This window comes from Apostichopus japonicus, chromosome 5 (genome assembly GCF_037975245.1).
Source record: "Apostichopus japonicus isolate 1M-3 chromosome 5, ASM3797524v1, whole genome shotgun sequence".
Lineage (NCBI taxonomy): Eukaryota > Metazoa > Echinodermata > Holothuroidea > Aspidochirotida > Stichopodidae > Apostichopus > Apostichopus japonicus.
This window is the reverse complement of record NC_092565.1, coordinates 167,706-177,705: the sequence shown is the minus strand read 5'-3', so window position 1 is coordinate 177,705 and position 10,000 is coordinate 167,706. Positions and strand designations below refer to the sequence as shown.

General features: G+C 55.4%; 3 non-coding genes across 3 annotated transcripts in view; all 3 read left to right on the top strand.

Annotated features, from left to right (window-relative positions):
* The first annotated feature begins 6,306 nt into the window (after positions 1–6,306).
* Positions 6,307–8,184, top strand: LOC139968288 (small subunit ribosomal RNA). Its single transcript, XR_011793295.1, has one exon. It is a non-coding gene; the product is annotated as a small subunit ribosomal RNA (ribosomal RNA).
* A 605-nt stretch (positions 8,185–8,789) lies between these two features.
* On the top strand, positions 8,790–8,949 carry LOC139968226 (5.8S ribosomal RNA). Its single transcript, XR_011793263.1, has one exon. It is a non-coding gene; the product is annotated as a 5.8S ribosomal RNA (ribosomal RNA).
* Positions 8,950–9,383: 434 nt separating this feature from the next.
* LOC139968388 (large subunit ribosomal RNA) overlaps positions 9,384–10,000 on the top strand; it is a 4,028-nt gene continuing 3,411 nt past the window's right edge. The window contains exon 1 of the ribosomal RNA XR_011793387.1: positions 9,384–10,000. This exon is cut by the window's right edge and continues 3,411 nt beyond it. This is a non-coding gene — a ribosomal RNA (large subunit ribosomal RNA).

Below are 10,000 nucleotides of genomic sequence, written 5' to 3'. Positions count from 1 at the left end.
CAGAAGGACCGACGAGCACACGCATAGAGTTGTGACCTCGTCAGAGATGACGAGCCCCCACCCCGCGAAAATATTGCCAACTTTGGTGTAGCGGGTACTGGCTAGGATGTGCCCGACGGAGGCGGGAAGAACGACACACGGACACATGCATAGAGATGTGACCGCCGTCAACTTGAACGTATCGGGCGCTGGCTGGGATGTGCCCGGCGGAGACGGCAGAACGACACGCGAACACATGCATAGTGTTGTGACGTCGTTAAAGAAGACTTGACAAAAAAAAAAAAAAAAAATACAAAAAATCGAGCGGGTATTGGCATAGGTTTGCCCGACGGTAGAACGACACACGAACACATGCATAGAGTTTGTGAAGATTGTCAACTTGCATGTATCGGGTACTAGCGGCCTGTGTGTGCCCGACGGAGACGGCAGAACGACACACGGACACATGCATAGAGTTGTGACGTCGTTAAAGAAGACTTGACAAAAAAAAAAAATAAATAAATACAAAAAAAATCAAGCGGGTATTGGCATAGGTTTGCCCGACGGTAGAACGACACACGAACACATGCATAGAGTTGTGACCATTATCAATTTGAATGTATCGGGTACTGGCTTGAGTGTGCACGAAGGAGACGGTAGGAACGACACGCGAACACATGCATAGAGTTTGTGACCATTGTCAACTTGCGTGTATCGGGTACTGGCCTGTGTGTGCCCGACGTTGACGGCAGAACGACCCGCGAACACATGCATAGGGTTGTGACCATTGTCAACTTGAATGTATCGGGCGCTGGCTTGATTGTGTGCCCGACGGAGACGGCAGAACGACCCACGAACACATGCATAGAATTTGGACTTCCTTGAAGAAGACGTTGACATAAAAAAAAAAAAAAAAAAGTCAAGCGGGTACTGGCTCAAGTGTGCCCGACGGTGACGGTAGAACGACCCGCGAACACATGCATAGGGTTGTGACCATTGTCAACTTGAATGTATCGGGCGCTGGCTGGGATGTGCCCGGCGGAGACGGCAGAACGACACGCGAACACATGCATAGAGTTTGTGACCGTTGTCAACTTGAATGTATCGGGCGCTGGCTGGGATGTGCCCGGCGGAGACGGCAGAACGACACGCGAACACATGCATAGAGTTTGTGACCGTTGTCAACTTGCATGAATCGGGTACTGGCCTGTGTGCGCCCGACGTTGACGGTAGAACGACCCACGAGCACATGCATAGAGTTGTGACCGTTGTCAACTTGAATGTATCGGGCGCTGGCTGGGATGCGCCCGGCGGAGACGGCAGAACGACACGCGAACACATGCATAGTGTTGTGACCATCGTCAACTTGAATGTATCGGGCGCTGGCTAGGATGTGCGCGGCGGAGACGGCAGAACGACACGCGAACACATGCATAGAGTTTTGACCACTGTCGACTTGAATGTATCGGGCGCTGGCTAGGATGTGCGCGGCGGAGACGGCAGAACGACACGCGAACACATGCATAGAGTTTGTGACCATTGTCAACTTGAATGTATCGGGCGCTGGCCTGTGTGTGCCCGACGGAGACGGCAGAACGACCCACGAACACATGCATAGAATTTGGACTTCCTTGAAGAAGACGTTGACATAAAAAAAAAATAAAAAAAAGTCAAGCGGGTACTGGCTCAAGTGTGCCCGACGGTGACGGTAGAACGACCCGCGAACACATGCATAGAGTTGTGACCATTGTCAACTTGAATGTATCGGGCGCTGGCTGGGATGTGCCCGGCGGAGACGGCAGAACGACACGCGAACACATGCATAGAGTTTGTGACCGTTGTCAACTTGCATGAATCGGGTACTGGCCTGTGTGCGCCCGACGTTGACGGTAGAACGACCCACGAGCACATGCATAGAGTTGTGACCGTTGTCAACTTTCATGTATCGGGCGCTGGCTGGGATGCGCCCGGCGGAGACGGCAGAACGACACGCGAACACATGCATAGAGTTGTGACCACTGTCGACTTGAATGTATCGGGCGCTGGCTAGGATGTGCGCGGCGGAGACGGCAGAACGACACGCGAACACATGCATAGAGTTTGTGACCGTTGTCAACTTGAATGTATCGGGCGCTGGCCTGTGTGTGCCCGACGGAGACGGCAGAACGACCCACGAACACATGCATAGAATTTGGACTTCCTTGAAGAAGACGTTGACATAAAAAAAAAAAAAAAAAAGTCAAGCGGGTACTGGCTCAAGTGTGCCCGACGGTGACGGTAGAACGACCCGCGAACACATGCATAGAGTTGTGACCATTGTCAACTTGAATGTATCGGGCGCTGGCTGGGATGTGCCCGGCGGAGACGGCAGAACGACACGCGAACACATGCATAGAGTTTGTGACCGTTGTCAACTTGAATGTATCGGGCGCTGGCTGGGATGTGCCCGGCGGAGACGGCAGAACGACACGCGAACACATGCATAGAGTTTGTGACCGTTGTCAACTTGCATGAATCGGGCACTGGCCTGTGTGCGCCCGACGTTGACGGTAGAACGACCCACGAGCACATGCATAGAGTTGTGACCGTTGTCAACTTGAATGTATCGGGCGCTGGCTGGGATGCGCCCGGCGGAGACGGCAGAACGACACGCGAACACATGCATAGTGTTGTGACCATCGTCAACTTGAATGTATCGGGCGCTGGCTAGGATGTGCGCGGCGGAGACGGCAGAACGACACGCGAACACATGCATAGAGTTTTGACCACTGTCGACTTGAATGTATCGGGCGCTGGCTAGGATGTGCGCGGCGGAGACGGCAGAACGACACGCGAACACATGCATAGAGTTGTGACCATTGTCAACTTGAATGTATCGAGCGCTGGCCTGTGTGTGCCCGACGGAGACGGCAGAACGACCCACGAACACATGCATAGACTTTGGACTTCCTTGAAGAAGACGTTGACATAAAAAAAAAAAAAAAAAAGTCAAGCGGGTACTGGCTCAAGTGTGCCCGACGGTGACGGTAGAACGACCCGCGAACACATGCATAGAGTTGTGACCATTGTCAACTTGAATGTATCGGGCGCTGGCTGGGATGTGCCCGGCGGAGACGGCAGAACGACACGCGAACACATGCATAGAGTTGTGACCGTTGTCAACTTGAATGTATCGGGCGCTGGCTGGGATGTGCCCGGCGGAGACGGCAGAACGACACGCGAACACATGCATAGAGTTTGTGACCGTTGTCAACTTGAATGTATCGGGCGCTGGCTGGGATGTGCCCGGCGGAGACGGCAGAACGACACGCGAACACATGCATAGAGTTTGTGACCACTGTCAACTTGCATGTATCGGGTACTGGCCTGTGTGCGCCCGACGTTGACGGCAGAACGACCCGCGAACACATGCATAGAGTTGTGACCGTTGTCAACTTGAATGTATCGGGCGCTGGCTGGGATGTGCCCGGCGGAGACGGCAGAACGACACGCGAACACATGCATAGAGTTGTGACCGTTGTCAACTTGAATGTATCGGGCGCTGGCTGGGATGTGCCCGGCGGAGACGGCAGAACGACACGCGAACACATGCATAGAGTTTGTGACCATTGTCAACTTGCATGTATCGGGTACTGGCCTGTGTGCGCCCGACGTTGACGGTAGAACGACCCACGAGCACATGCATAGAGTTGTGACCGTTGTCAACTTTAATGTATCGGGCGCTGGCTGGGATGTGCCCGGCGGAGACGGCAGAACGACACGCGAACACATGCATAGAGTTGTGACCGTCGTCAACTTGAATGTATCGGGCGCTGGCTGGGATGTGCCCGGCGGAGACGGCAGAACGACACGCGAACACATGCATAGAGTTTGTGACCGTTGTCAACTTGCATGTATCGGGTACTGGCCTGTGTGCGCCCGACGTTGACGGTAGAACGACCCACGAGCACATGCATAGAGTTGTGACCATTGTCAATTTTAATGTAGCGGGTACTGGCCTGTGTGTTCCCGACGTTGACGGCAGAACGACCCACGAGCACATGCATAGAGTTGTGACCGTTGTCAACTTAAATGTATCGGGCGCTGGCTGGGATGTGCCCGGCGGAGACGGCAGAACGACACGCGAACACATGCATAGAGTTTTGACTTCGTTACAGAGGACGTTGACAAAAAAAAAAAAAAAATAATAATCAAAAAAAAAAAACATGGTCAACTTTAGTGTAACGGGTATTGGCTTAAGTGTGTGACCCAATGGTCAGAATGAGTGGGCAGAGTGAATCGGATTATATATTAAGGGGAGTGTCTTGTCTCGCCGGTCGATCTTCAAATTGTAGAAGTTTCCTCATATATCTCCTTGATTTCGTCAAGATATATCCGGCACGGGAGCAACCCCGACACTCCTCTGAAAATACGGGTCGCTCCCATGTGAGAAGGTCGATGGTGTGATCGACGGCACGAGTGTCATGCGACCGGGCGAGGGCCGAGTAATTAGCCGACGGTGATGCACACATGCGTAGGCATGGGACCCGTTGTCGTTGCACGAGTCTGTGAGACGGGGCGCCGCCGGACAAGACATACCCGGCACGGGAGCAACCCCGGCACTCCTCTGAAAACACGGGTTGCTCCCGGGTGAGAAGGTCGATGGTGCGGTCGATGGCACGAGTGTCATGCGACCGGGCGAGGGCCGAGATTTAGGCCGACGGTGATGCACACAGGCGTAGGCTGGGACTCGTCGTGTTGCACGAGTCTGTGAGACGGGGCGACGGCCGACCTCGACGGCAGGCCGCCCGATGCATCCGCAAGGTGTGGCTCTCGTCCGAGATTTTGAGATCTCTTTAGTGTAGCGGGTATTGGCTTAAGTGTGTGATCCAATGGTCAGAACGAGCGGGCAGAGTGAATCGGATTCTATATATGAGGGGGGTAGTAGAGTCGATCCAAGACTCGAGAAGGCTTTTAATGTCTGTCGTGTGTGTATGCGTGTCATGGTTGGACTCCAGCGGGCCCTTTCGGTAGGGTCAGCCGTCGTTTCATCGCGACCATGTGTTGCAACTCGGCGCTCAGAGCGGGGGTTTTCACCCACTCGCCCCGTGAGCAGAGGTGTCCCTCCGTGCACACGTATATATCGACGTTCAGATATGAAGCTTTCGCGGACGGGAGTCCACCCGAGACTCGAAAAGGCTCCTTGCCTGTGGTGCGTAAATATGTTTTTGCACGTCAGACCCTTGCTGGCCTTCTCGGTAGGGTCAGCCGTCGTTTCATCGCGACCATGTGTTGCAACTCGGCGCTCGGTGCGGGGGTTTTCACCCACTCGCCCCGTGAGTAGAAGGTTCTTTCGTGCATATGTATATATACAATCCCAGATATTGAGCTTTTTCATCCGCAGAACCCCCGGTGGAGAAGAGAGAGAGTAGAGATGAGAGAGAAAGGAGAAGGGAGAAGGCCTCTCGCGTTGCGTGGTCGATGGCACGAGTGCCATGCGACCAGGCGAAAGGCAAACGGCAAGCCGACGGCGACGGCAGGCCGCCCGACTCACCCGCAGAGAATCTGGGTCTCGTTCGAGATTTCGAGATCTCTTAAGTGTAGCGGGTATTGGCTTAAGTGTGTGATCCAATGGTCAGAACGAGCGGGCAGAGTGAATCGGATTCTATATATGAGGGGGGTAGTAGAGTCGATCCAAGACTCGAGAAGGCTTTTAATGTCTGTCGTGTGTGTATACGTGTCATGGTTGGACTCCAGCGGGCCCTTTCGGTAGGGTCAGCCGTCGTTTCATCGCGACCATGTGTTGCAACTCGGCGCTCAGAGCGGGGGTTTTCACCCACTCGCCCCGTGAGCAGAGGTGTCCCTCCGTGCACACGTATATATCGACGTTCAGATATTGAGCCTTTTCATCCGCAGAACCCCCGGTGGAGAAAGAGCAGGACCTCGGTGTCGTCAGATATCGAGCTTTCTCCACGGGACCCGTTCGGGCATGCTGCCGTTGCTGCGACCATGTGTTGCACTCGGCGCTCGGTACGGGCTTTTTCATCCAAGCAACGAATGCACGCTCGAGGCGTGCGATTGCTCTCCCCTGTTCCAGTGGACGAGCCGTCGCCCTCCCGCGTCGCTTCGAACCGGTCCCGTCTCCGAGGCGGGACCACTGCGACTCCTCTCGAGACGACCCAGTCGACTCGGGTAGAGATACACACCTCGAGAATCCCTTCGGGCGGTTCTTCGATCACTGTACCGTAATAGCACGGCATCGACAATTGAGAATTCAGAGAGAGAGAGAGGGGAGTGCGAGAGCGACTCCCGGACGGCGAACGGGCCCAGCCCGGTTCTGTCGACCGTTACCTGGTTGATCCTGCCAGTAGTCATATGCTTGTCTCAAAGATTAAGCCATGCACGTCTAAGTACAATCCTGAACATACAAGAGAAACTGCAGATGGCTCATTAGATCAGTTATGGTTTATTGGAGAAAGTCTTATACCATGGATAACTGTGGTAATTCTAGAGCTAATACATGCAACAAAGCGCCGACCCTTCGGGGGAAGCGTGCTCTTATTAGGAACAAGGCCAGCCCGGTCCTTTCGGGGTCCGGTCTCCGCTGGTGAACTCTAGATAATCATGCCGATCGCACGGTCTTGCACCGGCGACGCTCCCTTCAAAAGTCTGCTCTATCAACTTTCGATGGTAAGTTATGCGCTTATCATGGTTGTGACGGGTAACGGAGAATCAGGGTTCGATTCCGGAGAGGGAGCCTGAGAAACGGCTACCACATCCAAGGAAGGCAGCAGGCACGCAAATTACCCACTCCTGACACGGGGAGGTAGTGACAAAAAATAACGATACAGGCCTCTTCGGAGGCCCTGTGATCGGAATGAGTACACTTTAAATCCTTTAACGAGGATCTACTGGAGGGCAAGTCTGGTGCCAGCAGCCGCGGTAATTCCAGCTCCAGCAGCGTATATTAAATTTGCTGCAGTTAAAAAGCTCGTAGTCGGATTTCTGGCCGGGGCGGGCGGTCCGCCGTGAGGCGTGCACTGCCCGTTCCCCTTCTCCCCGTCAAACGGGAGTCGTGGGAGATTTTTCCCGGCCAGTGATTCGGTTGGTCGTGCGGTGCTCTTAACTGAGTGCCGTGCGAGACTGGAACGTTTACTTTGAGAAAATTGAAGTGTTCAAAGCAGGCCAAAGTGCCCGAACAGCTCAGCATGGAATAGTGGAAGAGGACCTCGGTTCTATTTCGTTGGTCTTGAGATCCTGAGGTAATGATCAAGAGGGACTGCCGGGGGCATTCGTATTGCGGCGTGAGAGGTGAAATTCTTGGATCGTCGCAAGACGCCCGACAGCGAAAGCATTTGCCAAGAATGTCTTCATTGATCAAGAACGAAAGTCGGAGGATCGAAGGCGATCAGATACCGCCCTAGTTCCGACCATAAACGATACCGACTCGTAATTCGCCGGCGTTCCTCCCATGACGCGGCGGGCAACTCTCCGGAAAACCAAAGTCTTTGGGTTCCGGGGGAAGTATGGTTGCAAAGCTGAAACTTAAAGGAATTGACGGAAGGGCACCACCAGGAGTGGAGCCTGCGGCTTAATTTGACTCAACACGGGGAAACCTACCCGGCCCGGACACAGTGAGGATTGACAGATTGAGAGCTCTTTCTTGATTTTGTGGATGGTGGTGCATGGCCGTTCTTAGTTGGTGGAGTGATTTGTCTGGTTAATTCCGATAACGAACGAGACTCTTGCTTGCTAAATAGTCCGGCCACCCGTCGTGGTGAGCCGCGAACTTCTTAGAGGGACAAATGGCTTTCAGCCATACGAGATGGAGCAATAACAGGTCTGTGATGCCCTTAGATGTCCGGGGCCGCACGCGCGCTACACTGGCGCAAGCAGCGGGTACATTTGCCCTCGGCCGAAAGGTCCGGGTAATCCGCTGAGACTTCTCCGTGCTGGGGACAGGGACTTGTAATTGTGTCCCTTGAACGAGGAATTCCAAGTAAACGCGAGTCATCAGCTCGCATTGATTACGTCCCTGCCCTTTGTACACACCGCCCGTCGCTACTACCGATCGAATGACTTAGTGAGGCCATCGGATCGACCGTCTGGCACCCCCGGCTTCGGCCGGTTGTCGAGGCGTGACGAGAAGACGGTCAAACTTGATCATTTAGAGGAAGTAAAAGTCGTAACAAGGTTTCCGTAGGTGAACCTGCGGAAGGATCATTAACAGAACCCTTCCCCTCCGTGATCGGAGAGGGAACAAAGGGGGAATGTCGGAAAAGCCGTCACAGAGAGACACGCGGAGAGAGCAAATTGGAAAAGCCGGGGGGACTCGAGCGGGGTTTTCACCGCCTCCTTCCCCGTTCCACGGTCGAGGTCAGACCCCGCGCTTCGCCTTCGCTCTCTCCGACAAAAAGGAGACGGGCGTGTCACACACAGACCAGCCCGGGGAGTACCCGGTTCTTCTCTCGTCGTCTGTCTCACGGAGTCTCGCACTCCCGGTAGCTTCGAGGGAGAAGTCCCGCAAGGGTGGAGACGCCGTCGCCGTCCGCGGCGCGGCGCTCCTCGAGGCATTCTCCGCAGGGCAGAGAAGGGGCACCGGTGTCGCCCGATTTCCCCCCAGTCGGCGAGTCTGACTCGCGCGACCCGCCCTCGCGGCGGTGGGGGGAAGGAGGGAGCCCGCTTGCCCCCTCGGCTCGACGGAGGATATTTCTTTCCAGTCACAAGCAAAGAAGGCACAGAGTCCCCGTGTCCTTTCTCCTTCCGTTCCACTTCTTCCCTCGGCTCTGAGGAGAGTTTGCGAACGCGGGAGTCTTCCAGTGGCAAATGACAATTCTTGGTGGTGGATCACTCGGCTCGTGCGTCGATGAAGAACGCAGTTAGATGCGAGAATTCATGTGAATTGCAGAACTCACTGATCATCGACTTATTCGAACGCAAATGGCGGCTCGGGGATGCTCTGCTCCTCGAGCCACGTCCGTCTGAGCGTCTGAAGACAATCACTCACAGAGTCGGCGTGTTCGCGCGCCGGAGGAGCGCCCGGCCGCAGCCGTCCCTTCGACGGCCGGCTGCGTCGGGTCAGTGTCAGATGGAGTTCTGTGATGTCGGCGCCGGTGAAACTCGGCGAGCAGGCTCGATCGGTAACCGGGGGTTCGTCGGTCGTGCGACGTGCCATCGGGGTGTAGACGTATGCGCCCGTGGTGCGGTCCAGCGTCCGACCCCCCGGAACGGTCGAGGAGCCTCTGCCGGGCAGAGCCGGTCGACCCAATCGCGGGGTCTCTCGTCCTCCCGTCTGCGTTCTCGCAGGCGCATGGTAGGCCACCCTTTCCCGCCGGCGACCCGATTCTTCGGGGAGCGCCGGGGAAGGAGAGACCCCGGGTCGCCGCTATGACTCCGATCACGTTCCACGTGTCTTTCACGATTCCAGACCTCAGATCGGATGAGATTACCCGCTGGATTTAAGCATATCACTAAGCGGAGAGAAAAGAAACTAACAAGGATTCCTTCAGTAGCGGCGAGCGAAGCAGGAAGAGCCCATCGCCGAATCCCCGCGCCCGTTTGCGGTGCGAGGGACCTGTGGCGTAAGGAAACTGAACTCCGGTCGACAGAGTCCGGCCGCAGTCCACTGTGATCGGGGCTGCAGCTTACCCGCAGCGGGTGTAAGGCCCGTAGGGCGGACTCGAAGGCCGGAGGGAAAGCTTTCCAAGAGTCGGGTTGTTTTAGAATGCAGCCCAAAGAGGGGTGGTGAACTCCATCCAAGGCTCAATACTATGCACGAGACCGATAGTCAACAAGTACCGTGAGGGAACGTTGAAAAGAACTTTGAAGAGAGGGTTCAACATTGCGTGAAACTGCCAAGAAGTAAACGGATGAGTGCCGCATGCTACATGGGGCGTCCGGTTGATTCAGGCGCGGTCGGCGCGGCAGCGTGTGCGGGTTCGGATCCCTCGGGACCGACCCGCGGCGCTTCGCCGTCCGGTCCGCGTCGCACTTCTACCGTTCGGCGCCCTTCCCGGCGACCGACCGAAGAGCGGAGCAGAGG